This window comes from Lepidochelys kempii, chromosome 14 (assembly GCF_965140285.1).
Source record: "Lepidochelys kempii isolate rLepKem1 chromosome 14, rLepKem1.hap1, whole genome shotgun sequence".
NCBI classification, from domain to species: domain Eukaryota; kingdom Metazoa; phylum Chordata; order Testudines; family Cheloniidae; genus Lepidochelys; species Lepidochelys kempii.
This window is the reverse complement of record NC_136393.1, coordinates 39,318,011-39,340,825: the sequence shown is the minus strand read 5'-3', so window position 1 is coordinate 39,340,825 and position 22,815 is coordinate 39,318,011. Positions and strand designations below refer to the sequence as shown.

Here is a 22,815-nt window from a genome sequence, read left to right as displayed (position 1 = left end):
ATTCTATCTCATCATTGATATACAGTGCTACTCCACCACCTTTACCTTTATTTCGGTCTTTCCTAAACAGCACATACCCTTCAATACCTGTAGCCCAGTCATGACTACTATTCCACCAGGTCTCTGTTATACCTATAATATCTAGTTTCACTTCCTGCACCAGTAACTCTAGTTCCTCCATTTTGTTACCTAGGCTCCTTGCATTAGTGTACAAACATCTTAATTTTTGCTGTTTGGCCTCACTCTCATTCTGTACCCTATTAGGCACGGTTATTTTACTACCAGTATAACCTATTAGACTTGTATCTACACTGCCCTTCCTCCTACCTACAGCTGTATCCACTCTTACTTCATTTTCTTTCCACTCTATGCTAAATTCTGGCGTGGAGATTACCTGGACATCTCCCAACCATCTCCCCCAAATTCCTAGCTTAAAGCTCTCTTAATCAGTTGTGCCAGCCTCCATCCTAGAAGTCTATTTCCTTCCCTACTCAGATGAAGTCCATCCCGAGAGAACTGTCCTCTATCCATGAATGCCTCCCAATGGCCATACATCCCAAAGCCCTCCTTATAGCACCACTGCCTAAGCCATCTATTGATAGTCATAATCTTGTCACACCTTTGTTGCCCTTCTCTAGGAACAGGCAGAATCCCACTAAAGATCACCCGAGCCTCAATTTCCTTAAGCGTCCTCCCCAGCCTAGCATAGTCTCCCTTAATACTTTCCAGCGAGAATCTAGCCGTATCATTTGTTCCCACATGAAGGATAATTAGGGGATTCTTTCCCGCTCCCTTTAGAATCCTTTTTAACCTCAGGTCTACATCCCGTATCTTAGCACCTGGAAGACAGCACACCCTCCTATTTTCTGGATCAGCTCTGGTTACAGGCCTATCTATTCTTCTCAGTAAAGAGTCCCCAATCACATAGACCTGCCTTTTCCTAGTGACGGTGCTATTCTCCAGTCTATCCCCTGTTCCCTCTGGCTGCAAGTTTTTTCCATTCCCATTCTCCCTTGTAATCCTTTTTAACCCATCCTGTATCCTCCTGGGGCTCATATTTGGTGTAATCTCCATTAACTCTTCCCCTTTTCCTATAGGACTAACCGCTCTTCTCTTCTTCCTTGCCCTGTCACCTTCAGTGACTACCTGCTGAGCCCCTTCTTCATTTTCCAACTCTACAAACCTATTCTGAAGCTCTATTTCTCCAATTGCTTGAGCCCCGGCAGCTCTTTCATTACAGATTAAGCACTGCATAGAAACAGCTTATTCCTGCATACCTATCTTCCTCTCAATGATTTCTAGAATGTAGTAATTCTGATGCTGTGGTTTGTTTGCTATCTTTTCACCGTATGAAATGTCATGCAAATTGTGTGGTGCTCTTTCTGTTGACATTCCATGGAACTTGGGCTCATCGCTCACTTTGCTTTTGTCTACTCACAAAAGTTGCACTGACTATCTATTTAGTTACTGATAATACCTCTTGTCTGAACACTCTTATTTCAGTTTCAGAGTTGCCTATATATTTAGTTTAAGTCAGTTCTTGATGGATTTATGCTAATGAATATAGGTCACTATTAAGCTGACTTACACAAGTTTCACAAAACCAGAGCACAAGCCACATATGGAGAATGCTGTAGGCATGTCTGAAATGCCCACCCTGCCTCGGCGACCTAAACATTGAAAACACAAGAACAGCAAGTGAAGACTGATTAATTTGCTTCACTTAATGTTTGGATTAATTGTGATAATGATTCATCCAAATATTGTGGGGAACTAGTGAGTTGCAAAAATATTCTAATTAATTTGGCAATTCCTGAATGTCGCTGAACACTGCAGGCCAAAATATTTGCAGACATAACTCCACTGAAGTCAATGTGGTCTTATGAGCAGAGAATTTGCCCCTGAGCTCTATGAACCTCTGAATGCCAATGAATCAAACTAGTCCTGTTCATTCACAGATAAATCAATGCTAAAGCTGTGTTGCCTAGAGCCATTTTTAAAATCAGTATCTGGACTTTTATGTAGTGTAGATGAGGCCATGCTTCCACTCTTATTGCACACATACAATAGAAAAAAATTAGTTTTGTCCCTGCTTCCAAACTAATGCAAGTCCTGGGAGTTTTATTTCTCAGGTTCCTTTTTCCAAGATAAAATTCCACCAACAAGGGGTGAAGGCGGCCCAGAGGTAGACCCCCTATTCCATGGGTTCATCAAGGCTGTTCCGATGTTGGACTCTCAGGCTGTCAAGCCTTTCCCGTTGTGCAGGAACGGACCAAATGGCGAACGATCGCTATGGCCTACTGTCTGGGTAAGCATTGAAGAAGGTTCCTTTTCCCTGGGGTGAATCCCTGGATGATGGCTTTGAGTGTGATCCTGGTGGTTTTGTTTGTTTCTATTGGCCTTGCTTCTTTGTCTACTTAAAATAAAAGGTAAAAGTCAGTGGCAAATGTAATGTATTTAGCATGAAATTGTCTTCTAATAAATGAAAAAGGTGAAGAATGAAATTCTACCCTGGGCCAAGCCCCCGTCCCCAGCAGCACAGGGAAAGAAATGTTACAAATGTTCCCCTTTGCTTCAGGGGGCAGTGATCTGCATAAGCCCTTTACCAGGCAGAGAGAACGTCTCCCCAGTACTGCCTCAAGCTGACTGGAGCACTTGGGAAAGGGTGTGTGTGAGATCAAACCACTGTCCACTCCTCACTCTTTCAGTCCACTTCCCCCCAACCTGTGCAGTTATTCTCCCCTCAGTCCTGATGGACTTTAGGAATTTCATTTATTGCTAAAAAGAAATTGGGATGACACTAAGCTTGATAAATTTCACCCCAACAATTAGTATGAAAAAAATATACACAGTAGAAAATAGGGGTCTGAATAAACATGGGCTCTCAGCCTTAACCTCAGTTCTGACAATAGTGAGAAACAACAGGTAAGAGATGGAGGAAGGAAAACCTTTTTCTCTTGGTGTTGTGAAAGTGAAATCCATCAAAGACTCATGAATTATATAATCAGTGTTCACCTTTCACAAAACGAAACCTTATGTTTCTAATAATAATTTATATTTATTTTTGTTTCTTTTTTAGGGAAACATGATACAGAAATTGGTAAGTGTTATGCTTTTTCCTCCAACAAATAAAAGTTGTGTACAAATTTGTCTCCTGATAAGGGTGTTTGATTATTTATTTATGTACTTTTTTGAGTGAAGTTTTTTAACAAGAAGAAGATTAAAGCCCTGATACTGCACTAACATCAGTTAGCTATTGACTTCAGTGAGTCTAGGATCAATCACTGAATGCACAAGTCATATCACTAAAACAATACGGTAACTCTTCACTTAATGTTGTTCTGTTAACATTGTTTCGTTGCTGATCTATTAGGGAACAAGCTCGTTTAAAGTTGCAAAATGCTCCCTTATAAGTCGTTTGGCAGCTGCCTGCTTTGTCCACTGCTTGCAGGATTCTCCAGAAGAGCAGCCCCTCCTTGTGGGGATTAGAACCAAGGGGGGCTCACAGCCCCCCCCCCATCAGCTCCCCTAAATTCTCTGTAAGGTATGTGGCTCAGCAGCTGCCCAGCAGCATTTCAGGTGGCCCTCCCCACACTGCCCTGCTGCTCCTGCCCTGCCTTCTGCCTTGGAGCTGCTCTCAGGAGTTTCCTGCTTGATGGGGAAGTGGGGGAGAGGGGTGCTGATATCAGGATGTCCCCCTGCTCCTGCCCCCCCTCGCTCCATACCCCCTCTCCACAAAGCAGAGGAGGGAGACTGGGCTCAGGGACAGAAAGGAGGGAGCTTCCTGGAAGCTGTTGCTTCCTGTCTGAACTGGGGGACCTGCTTAAAAGGGCAACATACCTGAACTGGGCTCAGCATACTTAAAGGGGCAATGCACGTCTCTCTCACTCATGCATGCACCCCCCAGCACTTTGGAAAGTCAGCACCTGTGCAGCTGTGCATGTGCTGTCAGGAGGAGGGAGTGGTGCACTCCAGCTGGATAGCGTGGGCTCATCATCATGTTCAGTTTTTGCAGGGAAGTGTTTGCAGCTACTGCCCTGCATCTATTGTGTTTCCTCCCTTCTGCCTCAGTCCATGCTGCCTTGTAGAGTGTAAGGCTACATTAACAACAGCCTATTAACCCTTGAGGGCTCAGCTGAGTGCTAGTTCATCATTTAGCAGCAAGGCATTCCCTGGGAAATATTCCACCCTCCTATTCCACCACCTCAACCAAGCTTCACAATCATTTATTGCTGTGTACAATATTAAACTGTTCATTTAAAATTGTTTAAAATTTATACTGTATATGTATATAATGTCTTTTGTCTGGTGAAAAAAATTTCCCTGAAACCTAACTCCCCCTATTTACATTAATTCTTATGGGGAAATTGGATTTGCTTAATATCATTTTGCATAAATTCACATTTTTCAGGAACATAATTACAGTGTTAGGTGACGAGTTACTGTAATGCTGATAATTTGAGGTCCAGCAATTCCACTTTTTGCACCACCAGAACTCCCAACAAAGCCAATGAGAATATGTGAGATACGAGGAAGCAGAACTGGGCTCTAATGGCTAGATTTTTAAAGATGCCCCTCTTTCCTTTGATAGCGTATATGGAGTGTGGGTGGGTGTGTGCAGACTCAGATTTCATATCACAATCAGAGCTCTGAGACACTTCTCAAACTAACCCCCCCACTCTCCTCATATCAGACTCAGAGATCTCCCAAGGTGCTCCACCTAATTCATCCACCACTCAACACAGGTGTACCTAACACAGTGAAGGCCGTTGGAGTGTATGCAGAAAATTCATCGTAAGTATTGCCAGCTCCAGTGGAGCAGAGTCAACTCTGCATTAACTCTGTATGTCCTGGTTTTCAGAAGTCTGAGTTTTGATGAACTTAGAGACACCTGGTGGGTAAGGTAATATCTTTTATTGGACCAACTTCTGTTGGTGAAAGAGACACATTTTCAAGCTACACAGAGCTCTTCTTCAGGTCTTTATGGCTCAAAAACTTGTCTTTATTACCAATAGAACTTGGTCCAATAGAGAGATTACCTCATCCACTTTGTCTGTCTAATATCCTGTGACCAACATGGCTACAACAACATTGCAAACGACTTTTGATGCACTTGATGTTCTGGAAGGGTATGAGCTTCTTTGGGAAACCTTAACTCTATGATAACAAAGGTGGGTTTTTTCCCCCCATTCCATTTATTGTAGTTCACAAAAAAGCAGGAAGAGTCTCTTTGAAATCATTAATGGATTCAGGTAACTTGGGCCACCTGGATGCTTGACTCTGCCTGTGCATTTGCTTCCAGCTCAGCAGGACTGTGGAGTTGTTTCTTTAATCTATCTAATCGCCCCTTGTGACAGGATGTGAAATTACTGCAACTTTCCAGTTACCGTTTTACTTTCTCTTTCAAACTCTGCAAATGCTGCGAGAGGAGGAAAGCACATTTATTGGTCTGGAACACAAACACATTTATTTAAACAAGTGTAAGGAAAAGCAATGAGAAAACTCTGTAGCTATTTTATTACCAGAATTAGCTGTAAAATTTGATAAACTGGACTACTGACTCAAAACGCAATTATCTCAACAAAACCAGTGACGTCTGACCACGTCCTGAAGATTGCTCCTTCTGAGAAGTTTTACAATCAGGTAGGTTAATTTTGCTTCAGAATGACTCTTTGTAACCAACTCCTAATATACACTGCTTGTTGCTTGGACAATTTGAAGATTAAATAATCCTCTGATAATTTGTTTCACTCTTTATTAACACTACAATACATGTACATTCAAATTGATTAACATTCAAATGCATTGCTCATTTTCGTAGCAGTGTACCATGAGATTTGTACAGCAGGTTGAATTAATAATTTGTTTATTTTGCTATTTTGTTTTATTGAAGAACCCTGGGCCTCATTCTGTTCTCAGTGATGTCAGGGAAAAGATTTGTAAAAAAATAACTTCCAGTATTTAGAATACAGGAAGAAAGTTACTGCGCCAAATCCAGTGGTTATCAGTCTATTTTTCTGCCTGTTGTCATTTCAGTTTTCTAGAGCTGACTGTGGGGCTGAATCCTTTTGCTTCTGATACTTTCAAGGGAAAAAAGGAAAATTATTTCCAGAATCAATCAAAATAGAAAATTGCATCCTTTTCTCCTGATTAAATCATGGGAATTAAGCATGTGTCTAAGTTTGATCCTGTGTTTGAGAGTGTTGCTGAATAGGGGATTTCATAATATAATAAAAAAGAGGCAAATTTATATATTGTGTGACAGATAAGCTCCTTTTGTGTGAAAATCCATTGGAGGTGAGATTTCATAAAGAAATCCATAGAAGTAAAGCTAGTTGGGAAAAATGGAATTATTATTGTGAAAATGTATTTTAAAATTATTTCTATTTTATTTGAAATATTTTATGGATTTTTCAATTTTTAATCAAATATTATTAAAACAAAATTTTGTTTTTAGTTTTTCTTTTTCTTCAACTATCATTTCCCCCTCTGTGTTTCTTTTTAGAAAGGATAGGAGAACTGGTTAATAAAATCTTTTATTCCATTTAATTACAATGTCTCATTTTGAATCAATGTGAAATATTTTTTTCATTTAGCATAATTTCATTGAAATGATCAGAAAAATCATTTTGAATATTTTCCTAAAAATCATGTGAAAAATCATTTTTGTTGAACTTTTTTTGTCCAGCTACAGTATTGTCAGCTCACATAATATTCGTGTGAGTTTGGGGATTTTATTTTGTCTCACAATATTTGGTGATTTTTCTGAAGCCTGGCATCTCTAGTTTTGAGATTGTGCAAATTTCAGATTTCATTTAAAGTAGAATTACATTTCTAGCCCTCGTGGTTCCAGAGAAAAGTTTAAGACTATGGCCTGAGTGCTCCCTGAGGGATCAAAATGTATCAAATGAAAATTAAATTGAAAATTATGACAACATATATTATGGCCTAAACTCGATCTCTAATCTACTAAAAGCATTTAAATTAGATATACATAAAATAATATTCAAGCAGTACACATGTCCCGGAGAAGTTTTAAAGAAAGGCAAACCACTGAACTGGTGGAAGTCACAGGCTAGGAACCTGAAACCAGAGTTTGTTGAAATGCTAAACCGGCTTTAGAGAGCAGTGTTCTCTTATGCAGGTGAAGAGAGAATATTTTCTTCTTTAGAGTTTATTCAACTAGTTTAGTTCAATGACTAGTTCATTGAAAGTTGAGAAACTGATTGAGAATTGAAAAAGCAGGAAAGCTGGTAACATTACAGCCCTGGAGGCTTTTGTGAAAACAATACCATTAGGATTCTGATCCTGCAGTCAGCCCCCTGTGCTGGTGTGGAGAGTCACGGGGGCTTCATATGGGCATTAGCATCTGCCTGTGATGATGAGCTTGCAGGAGCTGGGGCTATATGTCTAAGGAGTGAAGTGAAATTCACATGCTAAAAACAGGTTTTGGAGTAGCAGCCGTGTTTGTATCCGTAAAAAGAAAAGGAGGACTTGTGGCACCTTAGAGACTAACAAATTTATTAGAGCATAAGCTTTCGTGAGCTACATCCGATGAAATGAGCTATAGCTCACGAAAGCTTATGCTCTAATAAATTTGTTAGTCTCTAAGGTCCCACAAGTCCTCCTTTTCTTTTTACATGCTAAAAACTTACTTAAACTGGAATCAGTGTTTTAAAAGTCTGATGCTCATTGACACTAAGGCTGCTTTGGAAATGACCGTTGTTCCCAGAATGTCATAAGTCCTGAGCTGTCTCCCTGTTTCCATTCCTCATTTATTTTAAGAAATTCAATAATATTTTTAGAATATTTCTTTCAGGAAACCTAGCTTGGCTCTGAACAAATTACAGCTCCCCCGTCCCCCTATCTCTGTGGGGATTTCATTTCCCCTACTTGACTAATTGTCCTTAATGCTATGTTTATGTCATGGAGGTCACAGAAGTCAAGGAATCCTCTGTGACCTTTTCTGCTTCAGGCCCTGGGGCCAAGGCAACCAGCAGGGCCCTGGCAAGATTCCAGCGATGCACATGCATGACAGCCTTGCACACGGGGAGGGGCAGGGGGAACCCCCGCAGCTCCCAGCCACCATGGTGGCAGGAGAAACCATGAAGCTGCGGCAGCAAAAGTCACAGACAGGTCACGGCTTCCATGAATTTTAGTTTGTTATACCCATAAAATAAAAACCAGCAGGATCTTATTAAAGGGAAAAAGGCAAAATACCACATTTATTGTGAATACAGAAAGAATCATAGTAAGCAGTTAGTTATAGCTATAACATTCCATTCAGTCTCATATTTATTCACACATTCATTCATACAAACACACACACACAGGTTCTGCAAGGTTGTTATCATAGTTACCAGCCTTAGAGTTGCTCATGCCAAGCCACTGGCCAGGTGGCCTGGACATGAGGAGGGAGCAGGGCCTTGTCAGATGCTCATCTGATGCTCCTGGAAGTTAGTTTGCAGAATCAGACCCCAAAGTTCTCACTTTTTAGAGTCTATTTTTATAGGAATTTCTTCCTATGCCAGTCTATGGGAATTGCTTCATCATGCTGTTGCTGAATCAATCAGCAGATAGCACATTCCTGACGGCTCCAAGATGTTATCTTGTTCTTTGGTTCTCCCATTCTTGAGGCTGTTGGGTGGATTCCAGTCTGCCCTCCGGGGGGTCCTCTGGTTATTTCCACTTGACACCTTCTTCAGCCGATGGACACTGGATTCTTAGGCTGGCACCTCCCTGATCATTCAGTTATTATCCACACCAAGCATCCATCCACATACATCCTCTATCTCTATTTTAATGACAATTGTTAATACAACAAAAGGGCGGGGAGTCTCTGGGTGCTGTTTCTGTTGTTAGAGTATTGTTTTGAGTCTCTCTCTCTGTGAATTGCTTTGAGAACAGACTCTGTCTTAGAATGTACTAACACAGTTAGCAGCTTGCAAGTTTCACACATAGAGGGAGAGAAACAGTACCAAAAACCAAGAGACCTCTTAATTAGTAATACCCTGGAATTTGAACTATGGGGAATCAAACTCATTTGTGATTTTAATACAAAACTTCTTTAATATGATCCAACAAGTTTATTACACATCTTAGCCTTAATTATTCTACCTCCTTTTTGTTAAGTCATCTTTGGGGCTGTTACATATAACTGTACTAACCCCACCGTGAATTTACATTGAACGAGAATTAGTACTCTCTCTCCCCTTTTCATGCATTGTAGGCATAGGCACCGACTCCACCGGTGCTCCGGGGCTGGAGCACCCACAGGGAAAAATTAGTGAGCACTCTGCACCCACTGGCAGCCAAGCTCCCCTCACCCCATCCCACCTCAACTCCTTCCCCCCCACAAACAAGCCATGTCTCCACTCCTCTGCCTACCTCCCAGTGCTGTTTGGCGGCACTTAGGACTTTCCAGGAGGGAGCAGGGAGGAGCGGGGACACGGTGGGCTCAGGGGAGGAGGCAGAGAAGAGGGGGGGCAGGGGCTGGGTCTTCTGGGAAGGGGGTGGAATGGAACGGGGATTTTGGGAAAGGGATGGGATGGGGGTGGGGTGAGGGCTGTGCAGAGGCAGGGCCAGGGGCGGGGGTGGGGTCAACCACCCACCGGGAACAGTGAAAGTCTGCGCCTATGATTGTAGGTTCAAATTATTATAGATTTATTGGCTCATGAGCTCCTACAAGAGTTGCTGCAGAACAAGCCTGGTCAAATGTAGTTAGAAAGTTCTGCTTCCATTCTTCCTTCCATGTAGAAGCGGTTCTATGGTGTAATCCTGTATTTTAAATCAATGGCAAAACTTTGATGTGGAGGGATTGGATGGAGAGAGGAATTATGACTGTGTCTTGGCTAATTGACAGTAATCAGTTTAAACCATTTGTAGACCTACAGTAACAATTTGCCTTGCCCTGTTCTGGAACATTTAAATAACAGTTAAAACATTGGTTTACCAATGTATTTGGACTGGATGTATTGGGAGCTCCAGAACCTCCAGAACGTTTATTATTTTGTAGGAAACTTCCTGGATTTATTCAGCCAGCGGTTTTATCCTTTTACGGTTTTCTGGCCTAAAAAGCTCAGTCAAAGACTGATAACTCAAGAGCTGCTTGGAATAGAGATTTGGATACACAGATATCTCCGACGCAATGGAATACAATTGTATCTACTGTTAAAGAAAGCAACTGCAGACCACCTTTCAAATAAACTGGTCCCCACATAGGCTAATGGTAGAGGGCTTCCTAAATGTTGATCACTATTAGAAATTTAACTGTCTTGGTGCTACAATAGCTCATATGCTTTGGGAAATTCTGGGATGAGGTGGGTAAAAGGACCAAATTGATATTGGATGCTAAGTTGGAGCCCTCCCTCTTATGTTTTATTCTTGGACATAACCTCCATGTATCAGGAATATTTGGTAAGAAGGGGGTGTGGTTCCAGTGTGCAGCTTTGGTTACTGGAAAATTAGTCCTGCAAAAATGGACAACTCAGTCCACACCAAACATTTATGCCCAGCTCAGTGATATGGCTGAGCTCACACCTAATGAATGACCAGCATTCTGTACAGGGGGAAGGCCTGAAAAATTCAAAGACATTTGGGCTCACTTTTTAGAGGTCTATATTAATGTAGACCCTTAACGTAGGTAAGTTGCTTCTCCTCCCCTCCCTTTAGTCTAACCCTCTTTATTTACTTTGTGTGTTATGATAAATCTGGTATTTTGATATATTTGCACTATTTGGAAAGAAAGAAAGAAAGAAAGAAAGAAAGAAAGAAAGACCGGAAAACATAAACTGATCAATGCCAATGCAATTTTGCAAGCACCAAGTGTTCAAAAATCATGAGATTAACTAAAGGAAACATGAGATTTATTTTCTAAAAAAATACATTTTGGACTTTTTGGTTTTCTGAGCACTGAGATTTTCTTCTAGTCGTGTTCTCAAGTTTTTCTACTTCACCACAAGAGCAAGAAACTGACTGTTGTTAGAATGAGAGCTGAGATTCTCCTCTCACCATAGGATTGCAAGAGCTGGGGCATTAAGAGAAATGCCAGCTATTGAAAGAGTCAGGGTGAAATCAGGAAAGTTGGAGACAACCCAATGTGATTTGTTAGTGCTTTGATGTGGGAAGGAATGCCTCCACTTCTAGCTACTGCAGGTGCTTCTCCGGCTCTCATCCCTGCACTATCTGAGCACCTCCCAAGCTTTGATACGTTCAGTCTCACAACACCTCTGGAAGGTGGGGAAGGGTTTTTATTCCTACTTTAGAAGAGGAAAAGTCAGGCACAGGCAGAAGAAATGACTTGTCTGAGTTCACACAGAGCAGGAATTAAGCCTGGGTCTCTCAGGTTAACCAACACCTGAACTACTGGACTATCATTTTCTCTGCAGCAGGAGCCGCGTAAAAGAGGATGCATGCACAGATGCACACGCACACACACACACTAAGTCAGTAAAGTCTTTCTAAGATCATCTCACTGACCCTAGCCCTGCTCACTAGGCCAGTCCTGTGCAGAGTCAGGAGATAATGGTGGACAGGAATTGAGTATATGTCATAGGGGTGAAAATGTGTCATTTTTCAGGCCTGCTCGAAAAGGTTCAGGCTGCCTCTGAATGCACGCTTTCTGTGCTCAGCTTTTTAACCCAGCTGCCCACAGCCCCTCCTTTCTCCAGGTCTGTTTGCATTTCTTAGATAAGCTTCTCCACCTGCATTTCTTAGATAAGCTTCTTCCCCTGCAGGAATTCACTTGCTGGCTGTTGGCTGCTGGCACTTCCCTTCCATCTCACTGATCATCTTGTTAAGATGGGAAATTTCTTTGGAAAATTTGGTGGCATTTTCACCTCATTTCTTCACAGTCTCCCTTTCCAGTTTCCCCAGTCCAGCTAGCAGAAATTAGAATCATAGAATCATAGAAATCCTAGAACTGGAAGGGACCTTGAGAGGTCATCTAGTCCAGTCCCCTGCACTCAAGGCAAGACTAAGTATTATCTAGACCATCCCTGACAGATGTTTGTCCAACCTGTTCTTAAAAATCCCCAATGATGGAGATTCCACCACCTCCCTAGGCAATTTATTCCAGTGCTTAACCACTGTCATAAATATAAAGGGAAGGGTAACCACCTGTCTGTGTACAGTGCTATAAAATCCCTCCTGGCCAGAGGCAAAACCCTTTCACCTGTAAAGGGTTGAGAAGCTAAGGTACCCTCGCTGGCACCTGACCCAAAATGACCAATGAGGGGACAAGATACTTTCAAATCTGGAGGGGGGGATAAAGGGATTGGTCTGTCTGTGTGATGCTTTTGCTGGGAACAGACCAGGAATGCAAGCCTTACAATTCCTGTAAAGTTAGTAAGTAATCTAGCTAGAAAATGCGTTAGATTTTCTTTTGTTTAATGGCCTGTAAAATAAGCTGTGATGGCGGGAATGTGTATTCCTGTTTTTGTATCTTTTTGTAACTTAAGGTTTTGCCTAGAGGGATTCTCTATGTTTTGAATCTGATTGCCCTGTAAGGTATTTACCATCCTGATTTTACACAGGTGATTCTTTTACCTTTTCTTTAATCAAAATTCTTCTTTTAAGAACCTGATTGATTTTTCATTGTTCTTAAGATCCAAGGGTTTGGGTCTGTGTTCACCTGTACCAGTTGGTGAGGATTCTTATCAAGCCTTTCCCAGGAAACAGGGTGTAGAGCTTGGGGGGGAGGGGGATATTCTGGGGGAAGATGACTCCAAGAGGTCTCTTTCCCTGTTCTTTGTTTAAAACGCTTGGTGGTGGCAGCATATTGTTCAAGGACAAGGCAAACCTTGTACCTTGGGGAAGTTTTTAACCTAAGCTGGTAAGAATAAGCTTAGGGGTCTTTCATGCAGGTCTCCACATCTGTACCCTAGAGTTCAGAGTGGGGGAGGAACCTTGACAACCACTCTGACAGTTAGGAAGTTTTTCCTAATGTCCAACCTAAACCGCCCTTGCTGCAATTTAAGCCCATTGCTTCTTGTCTTATCCTCAGAGGTTAAGGAGAACAATTTTTCTCCCTCCTCCTCATAACAACCTTATATCTTGAAGGCTGTTATCATGCCCCCCCTCAGTCTTCTCTTCTCCAGACTAAACAAACCCAATTTTTTTCAATCCTCCCTCATAGGTCACATTTTCTAGCCCTTTAATCATTTTTGTTGCTCTTCTCCGGACTTTCTCCAATTTGTCCACATCTTTCCGGAAATGTGGCGCTCAAAACTGGACACAATACTCCAGCTGAGGCCTAATCAGCACAGAGTAGAGCGGAAGAATTACTTCTCATGTCTGCACATCTACCAATGTGATAGCAATTCCCCTCTGCCATGTACATTGGCCAAACTGGACAGTCTCTATGTAAAAGAATAAATGGACACAAATCAGACGTCAAGAATTACAACATTCAAAAACCAGTCGGAGAACACTTCAATCTCTTTGGTCACTTGATTACAAACCTAAAAGTGGCAATTCTTCAACAAAAAAACTTCAAAAACAGACTCCAAGAAGAGACTGCTGAATTGGAATTAATTTGCAAACTGGATACAATTAACTTAGGCTTGAATAAAGACTGGGAGTGGATGGGTCATTACACAAAGTAAAACTATTTCCCCATGTTCCCCCCTCCCCCCCGTTCCTCAGATGTTCTTGTAAACTGCTGAAAATGGCTCACCTTGATTATCACTACAAAAGTCCCCCCCCCACACTCTCCTGTTGGTAATAGCTCACCTTACCTGATCACTCTCGTTACAGAGCGTATGGTAACACCCATTGTTTCATGTTCTCTGTATATATCTCCTCACTATATTTTCCACTGAATGCATCCAATGAAGTAAGCTATAGCTCACGAAAGCTTATGCTCAAATAAATTTGTTAGTTTCTGAGGTGCCACAAGTCCTCCTTTTTTTTTTTGCATGTCTTGCTTACAACATTCCTGCTAATACATCCCAGAATGATGTTTGGTTTTTTTGCAACAGCGTTACAGTGTTGACTCATATTTAGCTTGCAATCCACTATGACCCCCAATCCCTTTCCACAATACTCCTTCCTAGGCAGTCATTTCCCATTTTGTATGCGTGCAATGATTGTTCCTTCCTAAGTGTAGTATTTTGCATTTGTCCTTATTGAATTTCATCTGATTTACTTCAGACCTTTCTCCAGTTTGTCCAAATCATTTTGAATTTTAATCCTATTCTCCAAAGCACTTGCAATCCTTCTTCTTCCTCTGAAACTGATCCAGTCACTCATGTTGAAAAACAATCTCATGCCTGTCAGCTTCTGTCTTTTCATCATTGGACCTCAAGTATTTTACAATGGACATAAATTTCACTATCCCCATTTTACTATCCCCATTTTCACTATCCCCATGCACAAGTCCTCCTTTTCTTCCTGTGCAAAAGGGGACCAATAGCTAAAGTCCAAGCTCCATGGGCTCACTAATAGTGGAACTGGAAGTCAGAAGGGCACCTCCAGTTCTCCTTCCCCCTAGTCAAAATGTTGATCTTATTGAATGCTGTTTTATGGGGGTGGAATGCACATGGTACATCTGCCCATTTCACTCCATGCATTGCTCAGAGCCCACCCAACCCCAGAGTTTTCCAGTGGCTGCTGGACGTGGTAGCATGGAAGTCGGTCTGCAGGCAGTGGGGATGGTGCTGAAGGTGGTGCTGGAGCTGGTATTGAGGGCTGCAGCTATCAGGGGGTAGCCTTTAATTTTATTTAAAGTGAATTTTGCAATGTGGTATTACACCACCGTGGGTTCGGCTCTGGCAGCTACAGTTTTAAGCTTAACACAGTGAAAGTTACCTTTGCTACTTGCTTTAGATTTAGAGTTTTTAGGAACACAAAGACCAAAGGTAGTGACCACACATACATTTACCAATGCAAGGTTTATTTTATTTTATAAGTTTTATTAAAGTTATAATTACCCAAGCATACAGAAACTTTATACAGACCTCTGCACAAGTTACAAATATAGTTATACTTTCTTAAGAGTGTTAGGGATTGAATGGGTCTTTTATGGCTTGATTATTAGTAGAGGGATGGTTTCTGCTGGAGTCTTCCATAGGGAGCTCAATTTTTACATGTTGGGCATTTTTTTTAAATAATGTGATTTTGTTGATACCTACATTTTGTGCATGTTTATGAAAGTGTTAACCTTTTTTTATGGGTTTGCGTTTCCTGGAAACTAAAGGGATCCCAATTTTTTTATATGTGTAAGTTTTTTTAATTTTTATGAGCATTGACACACAACCTGTATTTTGTGGTTAAGACACATGTTGGAGACAGATGTGCCTTTACAGTATTTTTATAATTTACTATTAATTTTTTGTGTGGAGGGGGTAATTTTGTGCAATATTACCACTTGGTACCTTTTTTCATAATTTTATGGCATTGCCATGGACATTTAAACATTGCCCCCCATGCAGGGAAGAAATAATCACCCCATATTACATTCTGTGTCAAGACAAGGCCAACATGTTTGAACTTTGTCATCAATCTGGTATGTTTTTATTCCATCTTCATATTACTGAGAAGCTCCTTCTAGCAACAAACCCAGACCAAAGATACAGCATGGTAAGAATTTCAGGGTTAATTCATTAAAAAATAAGTAAGTAGACAGGTAGGTAGGTTCTGGTTGGGGGTTTTGGGTAATCAGATCAGGGGCCTGTTACCTGATCAAGTTTCAAGAAGGAAACCTTGAAGCCCTGAGGAAGCCTTGTAGGACATTACACAATGGCATAGAAAGCAATGGAGAGAGCTAGTAAGCTACCAGGGTGGGCATTGGAAATGTGCTCATCATAGGACTCTCACTCCCTGCCTGGAGTTTCTCTGTATGAAACATTGTCAAGAATCAAATGCTCGATTTGGGGGAAATTCAGGTGAACATTAACTAGATACAGAGCTAGGATAGTCTTTGTTTCCCTCAAACAGGGTTTGGCTTCTGCCCCTGCCTTAGGGCTGCCTGACTATTCTAAGCCTTTTACCCTTTTCTGCCACGTACAATCTAGGTGTGCACTTGGAGTTCTCACTCAGATGCACGGAGAAAAGAAACGCCCAGTGGCTTATTTCTCTGCCACTTTTGACCCTGTTGCCCAAGGCTTACCCCCCTGCCAGCATCCTAGTGAACTATCCTAGTGGCAGGGCTGGACCCTGGAACGGGGGAGGGGCAGGGCTGGGAGCGTCCCGGGCAGGGGCTCCTATCGTGTGCCAGGAACTAGCTGCAAGTTCGGGCTGGGCTGGGGAGGAACAGGACCTCGCCCCCTGCATGGGCTGCTCCCAGGGCCAGATCAGAGCCACCTCCAGGAACCTCCCCCAGCAGCAGAAAGCTCTGTGGCCGCCGACCGGGAGCCCAGCTCTGAAGGTAGCACCACTGCCAGGAGCAGTGCCGAAGTCAGGGTCGCAATACCGTGACACCCCTCCCCCAATAGCCTTGAGACCCCCCATGACTCTCTTCTGGGATGGGATCCACACAGTTACAACAGGGTGACATTTCAGATTGAAAGAGCTAAAACTGTGAAATTTAAAAGACTTTTAAAAATCTCATGATCGTGAAATTTACCAAACTGGATGGGTGAATTTGGTAGGGCCCTACCCAGGAGTCTTCACAGGGGGGTAATTCACATTACAGATACACAAATGTGGATCCTCAGTTGCGCTGTTTATATCATGGCCGCTTCTTTCTGGTAGATCCATTTGAGCTCCGCGGCACACGTCTCAGACAGAACCTGGCTGCCTTTTATCCACCCGTAGCTGTTCCCATCTGCAGAGCCTGAGAAGCTGCAGAGTGAGAGAGAGTCCGTGTCACTGTGGGTCCCTGTAACAAGGAAAGGCCCAGGGGTGAGTCTTTCCTCCCCCTCCCTGTACTGGGAAGCTGGGCTCTGGTGTTGTCTTTCATCTCTAGCTTTCCTGCGGAGCGTCAGTCGAGAAGACGTCCCAGGCTGTGAGATGAGTTAGGGCAGTGGCTCTCAACCTTTCCAGACCACTGCACCCCTTTCAGGAGTCTGATTTCTCTTGCGTACCCCAAGTTTTACGTGGCTTAAAAATGACTTGCTTTGAAAATCCGACATGAAAATACAAATGTTGCCACAGCCACTATTGCTGAAAAATGGCTGACTCTCATTTTTACCATTCAATTATAAAATAAATCCATTGGAAATAAGTATTGTACTTACATGTCAGTGTATTGCATATAGAACAGTGTAAACAAGTCAGTGTCTGTCTGAAATTTTAGTTTGCACTGACTTCGCTAGTGCTTTTTATGTAGCCCGTTGTAAAACTAGGCCAATATCTAGATGAGTTGACCTACTCCTCGGAAGAGCTCTGTGTACCCCAGGGATACGTGTACCCCTGCTTGAGACCCACAGAGTTGGGGGTCTGGAGCAAGGACCATACGAGGCTGAATCCCATGGGGTGGGTGACCTGGTACTTGTTCATTGGAAGCGCCACCTTGATCTCCTGCATCTCAGCTTTCCTTTAAAAACGAAGTCTGATGGGTGAGAGGAAACCTGCACCGTGCGACCTGGGTAACGGGACAGCTTCAGGGAGCTGAGGACTTGTCCCAATGAACGGTAGGGCTGGATTCACAAGGGGACTTAAGAGGCTAATGGCCACTCCTGGCAGCGCAAGCCCGACCTTCCAGCCCCCTGCAGGCCTCGCTCTCTGTGTACAGGTTAGCGATAGACACCCCCAAAGCCTCTGAGCGTCCCTCTGGAGTGTTCAGCCCGTTCCACGGAGCACATGCAGAACTGTGACTCTAACCCCAGAGGCGCGGTCCACAGGAGCTTGTAAGATTCAATTCAGGCCAACCACTCTATTGAGAACACAGCACTTAGATATACAGAAAACAGGAATGAGTTTATTATCAAAGAACAGAGATGCAAGCGAGAGTGAATAAATACTGGAAAGTAATGGTTACATAGAAAACAAAATCCTCACAAAAGCCCAAAAGCCAGGGCTCCGACGGAGCCCCAACACGACCCTGACAGCAGCGACATGGAGGAGATGGAGGTGGAGGAGATGGGAGAATGGGAGGGCGAGGAGATGGATGTGGATTAGAACATCTCGGATTTGAGAAGTGCTGGGTGTGCATATGGCACCATACGATGCACCCACACGAGAGGGGCTTCCTCACCTCTCACTGTTTACAGAGCTAGGCATCTCAGGGGTTCTCTTATATATATTTTATTATTCCTTTCTTCTTTGCACTTACACACTTTGAGCAGATTTAGGAATGAATGAATGTTCCGTTTCCAGTGGTGCCAACAGCTCTGGGATTCGGACACGATACGGGAACAGTAGGGTAACGTGCATCAAATCTCTTCAATCCAGACAGCGTGATCAGCATGGGCAGCAGGTGTCATGGGGCTGTGGGCACGGAGGTTGCAGTGCCCCGGGGCTGGGGTCTCGCCCCCCGACCTCTGCCATCCAGTGCTGGGGCTGTGGGCTGTGGTGAGGGTGCTTTGGGCTCCTGCGGGGGAGAGGTAGGTAGAAGGGGAGGGAGGGGGGCAGAAGGGGAGTGGCGGGACCTCAGGCACAAGGGGAAGGGCCAAGGGCTACGCTTCCTGGGTGGCCAACTCACTGGCAGCCAGTGCTGATCGCAGAGTAGACAAATGATCGTCAGGCTTTGTGCTGACCAGGTCTAAGTCAGAGCAGCCTTGGGGCTGCTCTAATGTACATTCTGCTCCACATAGGCCCGGGTAAGCTGAGAATAGCTGTACTACAATGCCTTCTGGCCATGGGAAGCAGGGCAGTTGAGGCCTTTCCACCAGCCAGGGAAGCCTCTATCTGCAGGTATCCTCTGAGGGTATTGACCCTGTGACATTGCACTTCATAAGCCTTATAAAAATGTTTAAGTGTGAATACGATGTAACTGGAATATGCTTTATGCAAAAGGTCTCTATAAGTTTTGTAATGAGACCTTACAAATCTACTGAGTGTGTTCATCCTATCTGGATGAATGTGTCATTCTTGTATCTGAAATTAGGAATATGAGATATCACTCTGAGGTCCTACTGTAGTTATGCAAAGTGTGGGCCATTAATGGTGGCTTAGAATCTTGATGGCTCCCATTAGCTAGGACAACTGACTGTAGATGGCTCTGTTCACCTGCAAGCCTTCACCGCATACGTGCGGGCCAGTCCTGAAAGAATGGAGGGGGGCTCACAGGACATGTGAACATGTCACATGATACTTGAATCCGTCTTTAACCTGGTGCTTTTCCATTTAGAAGGAGGAGTGGAAACCCAGAGAGACCGTGAGAGGATTCCCGCCTTGTGCCAAAGATATCAAAGGGAGTGGAACAGAACAAAGGAGGCTGCCAGTCATAAGAAATCCCCGAGTTACCACCTGAGCTGGAACAAGGCTGTACCAGGGGAAAGGATTGGGCCCAGACTGGAGGGAGTCCAGTCTGGGAAAGAAGCTTATTGGAACATCTCTCAGGGTGAGATTTATCAGTATTCCGTTTCTTAATGTATTAGGCTTCGACTTACGTGTTTTGTTTTATTTTTCCTGGTAACTTATTTGTTCTGTCTGTTATTACTTGAAACCATTTAAATCCTACTTTTTATATTTAATGAAATCACTTTTGTTTATTAATTAACCCAGAGTAAGTGATTAATACCTGGGGGAGCAAACAGCTGGGCATCTCTCCCTATCAGTGTTATAGAGGGTGGACAATTTGAGTTTACCCTGTATAAACTTTATACAGAGTAAAACGGATTTATTTGGGGTTTGGATCCCATTGGGAGCTAGTTGCTGGAGACAGGTGACCTATTGAGCAGTTTTGGGTTAAAGTCTGCAGCGTTGGGGGTGTGGCCCAGACCTGGGTCTGTGTTTGCAGCTGGCAAGCATGTCTGGCTCAACAAGGCAGGGTTCTGGAGTCCCAAGCTGGAAGGGAAAATGGGCTCAGAGGCAAATTCAGCACGTCAGGTGACAGGGCATTGCAGGTGTTCTCCTCACCCTGGTCGAATGCCTTGTGTGGGTTGTACCTGGGGGGTGCAGGGGTGGAATGAGCCGGGGACGTCTGCCCGTTTGAGTGATCCATAGCAGGCATACGAGGCACTTTTGGGGGAGCCTTGTCCAGGCCTGCCATGGGTCAGCTCTCTCAAACCACCACCCCTGGCAGCGCAAGCCTGACCTTCCAGCCCCCTGCAGGCCTCGCTCTCTGTGTACAGGTTAGCGATCGACACTCCCAAAACCTCTGAGCGTCCCTCGGGAGTGCTCAGCCCATTCCCCGGAGCACATGCAGAACTGTGACTCTAATCCCACAGGCGCGGTCCACAGCAGCTTGTAAGATTCAATTCAGGCCAACCACTCTATTGAGAACACAGCAATTAGATATAAAGAAAACAGGAATGAGTTTATTATCAAAGAACAGAGATGCAAGCGAGGGTGAATAAATACTGGTAACACCCATTGTTTCATGTTCTGTGTGTATATAAATCTCCCCATTGTATTTTCCACTGAATGCATCCGATGAAGTGAGCTGGAGCTCACGAAAGCTTATGCTCAAATAAATTGGTTAGTCTCTAAGGTGCCACAAGTCCTCCTTTTCTTTTTGCAAATACTGGAAAGTAATGGGTAACATAGGATTTTGTTTTCTAACACTTTCTAGAGCCGGGGTTCTCACAAATTTTTGGCAGCCTCAGAATGAGGCTCTGACAATACTTAACTAACTGTAGGAAAAACAAACAAATAAATTACATGTGCATATTTACATAGGGATTTTTTGCAGACTCAATAATAAATATAAGGTACAGTTGTGTCTTATCTTTACTGGACCTAAACACAGAACAAACCAGTGCTTTGCACAGTCTTGTCTTTTTTGTTGTTCTTTTGCTTTTTTGGTCAAAGGTGGACGGCTGTACAACAATTCTGAACTAAATTTAAAAATGCTTTACATAATAGAAAGGATAATGACTAATAACGAAAGAATGTATCTGCCAATATGTCCAAAGTTTCTTTCACACAAAAAAAACCATAGTCAACATAGCCCAGTAATAATAATGATAACAGTAACAACAAAATCTGAGCCGTTGCTGTTGTCTTTTCAGCTTGGTTTTTGCATCATTTAACAGCTTGCGCCTCTGAAGCTCACCGTAGTAATTTGGTTCAACTTCCCTTGCACAAGTGCTGAAGGGACGTTGCACGACATACATTTCAATTTGATGAATTTCTCTCTCACACTTCAACTTGTTCAGAAATGGAGTCAGATGGCTTCGGAAACACAGGAAACTGCCTTTCCCCCTGGTGCTGAAGTGTTTCTTTTTCTTTCTATGTTTTGCTTTTCTTAGCAGAAGGTCCCAGAGGAGCCACCTGCTGTCACATTCAAGGTCATTTTCTGGCACTAGATTACCTGAAATACTTTCTGATACCCAGTCACATTTATAACACTTTCACCTCTCCCTCCCCACCCCCATGAACAATCGCAACCTACCCAAACACCACGCAGTGAGATGGCCCATAGCCACTTACAGAGCTACAATAACATGAGATGTAAACACAGTGGTTAGAGGTCTATAAAATCATGAGTAGTGCAGAGAAAGTGACTAAGGAAAAGCTATTTACTTGTTCCCATAACACAAGAATTAGGGGCCACCAAATGAAATTAATGGGCACCAGGTTTAAAACAAATAAAAGGAAGTTCTTCCTCACACAGCGCACAGTCAACCTGTGGAACTCCTTGCCTGAGGAGGTTGTGAAGGCTAGGACTATAACAGGGTTTAAAAGAGAACTGGATAAATTCATGGAAGTTAAGTCCATGAATGGCTATTAGCTAGGATGGGTAAGGAATGGTGTCCCTAGCCTCTGTTTGTCAGAGGGTGGAGATGGATGGCGGGAGACAGATCACTTGATCATTGCCTGTTAGGTTCACTCCCTCTGGGGCACCTGGCGTTGGCCGCTGTTGGCAGACAGGATACTGGGCTGGATGGACCTTTGCTCTGACCCAGTATGGCCGTTCTTATGTTCTTAGCCAAAGAATACACTTTGTGACTTGAAAGAAAACCACACCTATGTAGCTCAGCTCTGCCGGCACGGTACTATTTAAAAGGGAGCACGCATGAGGATTTATGGCATTTAGAAGACACCTTTAATACTTAACATCTGAGCGATTGTTGGGGCACTTTGGAGGCTCTTGTGGCTGCAAAACAATCAGCTGCTGGCTGCATTTGAGAAATGCTGTTCTGGAGTCTAAATGAACAAGGCCTTCCCTTAGCCACATGCTGGGGAAATGAGGTAAGACTCCTTCTCATGAGATCACTCCCTCTCAGCTGCAGAGAAAAGCTTGACAACGTAACCCTGAGTTTAAAAGGTTCAAAAGCAGATGGCACATACGGAGTTTAAACGAGACACACTTATTGCTTGAGGGCCCCACTGCCTGATTTTGAGATCTTGGCTTGTTCAAGTAGGTGTGAGTTGTATAAGTGTCACTTCTAGGAGTCTCATTTTGAGCCCCTTTCGAGTGCGGTCTCTTTTCCCATCTGTCAAGGTTTCTTCCCCACTTTGAACTCTAAGGTACAAATGTGGGGACCTGCATGAAAACCTCCTAAGCTTACTTTACCAGCTTAGGTTAAAACTTCCCCAAGGTACAAACTATTTGACCCTTGGACTTCCACTGCCACCACCAAACGTTTAACCGGCTTTCTGGGAAAGTGTTGTTTGGAAACGTCTTTCCCCCCAAAATCCTCCCCAAAACCTTGCACCCCACTTCCTGGGGAACGTTTGGTAAAAATCCTCACCAATTTGCATAGGTGACCACAGACCCAAGCCCTTGGATCTTAGAACAATGACAAAAGGATTCAGTTCTTGAAA

At 43.4% G+C, this 22,815-nt stretch overlaps 1 long non-coding RNA gene across 2 annotated transcripts in view; it reads left to right on the top strand.

Annotated features, from left to right (window-relative positions):
* The first annotated feature begins 5,030 nt into the window (after positions 1-5,030).
* The window catches only part of LOC144929467 (uncharacterized), a 30,549-nt gene continuing 12,764 nt past the window's right edge, over positions 5,031-22,815 (top strand). The window contains exons 1-3 of one of the 2 annotated variants that reach the window (XR_013634691.1): positions 5,312-5,643; positions 19,232-19,444; positions 21,300-21,804. This is a non-coding gene — a long non-coding RNA (uncharacterized LOC144929467). Of the gene's footprint in view, positions 5,644-19,231; positions 19,445-21,299; positions 21,805-22,815 lie in introns of those variants that run through there. The other variant, XR_013634690.1, reaches the window with a different exon arrangement.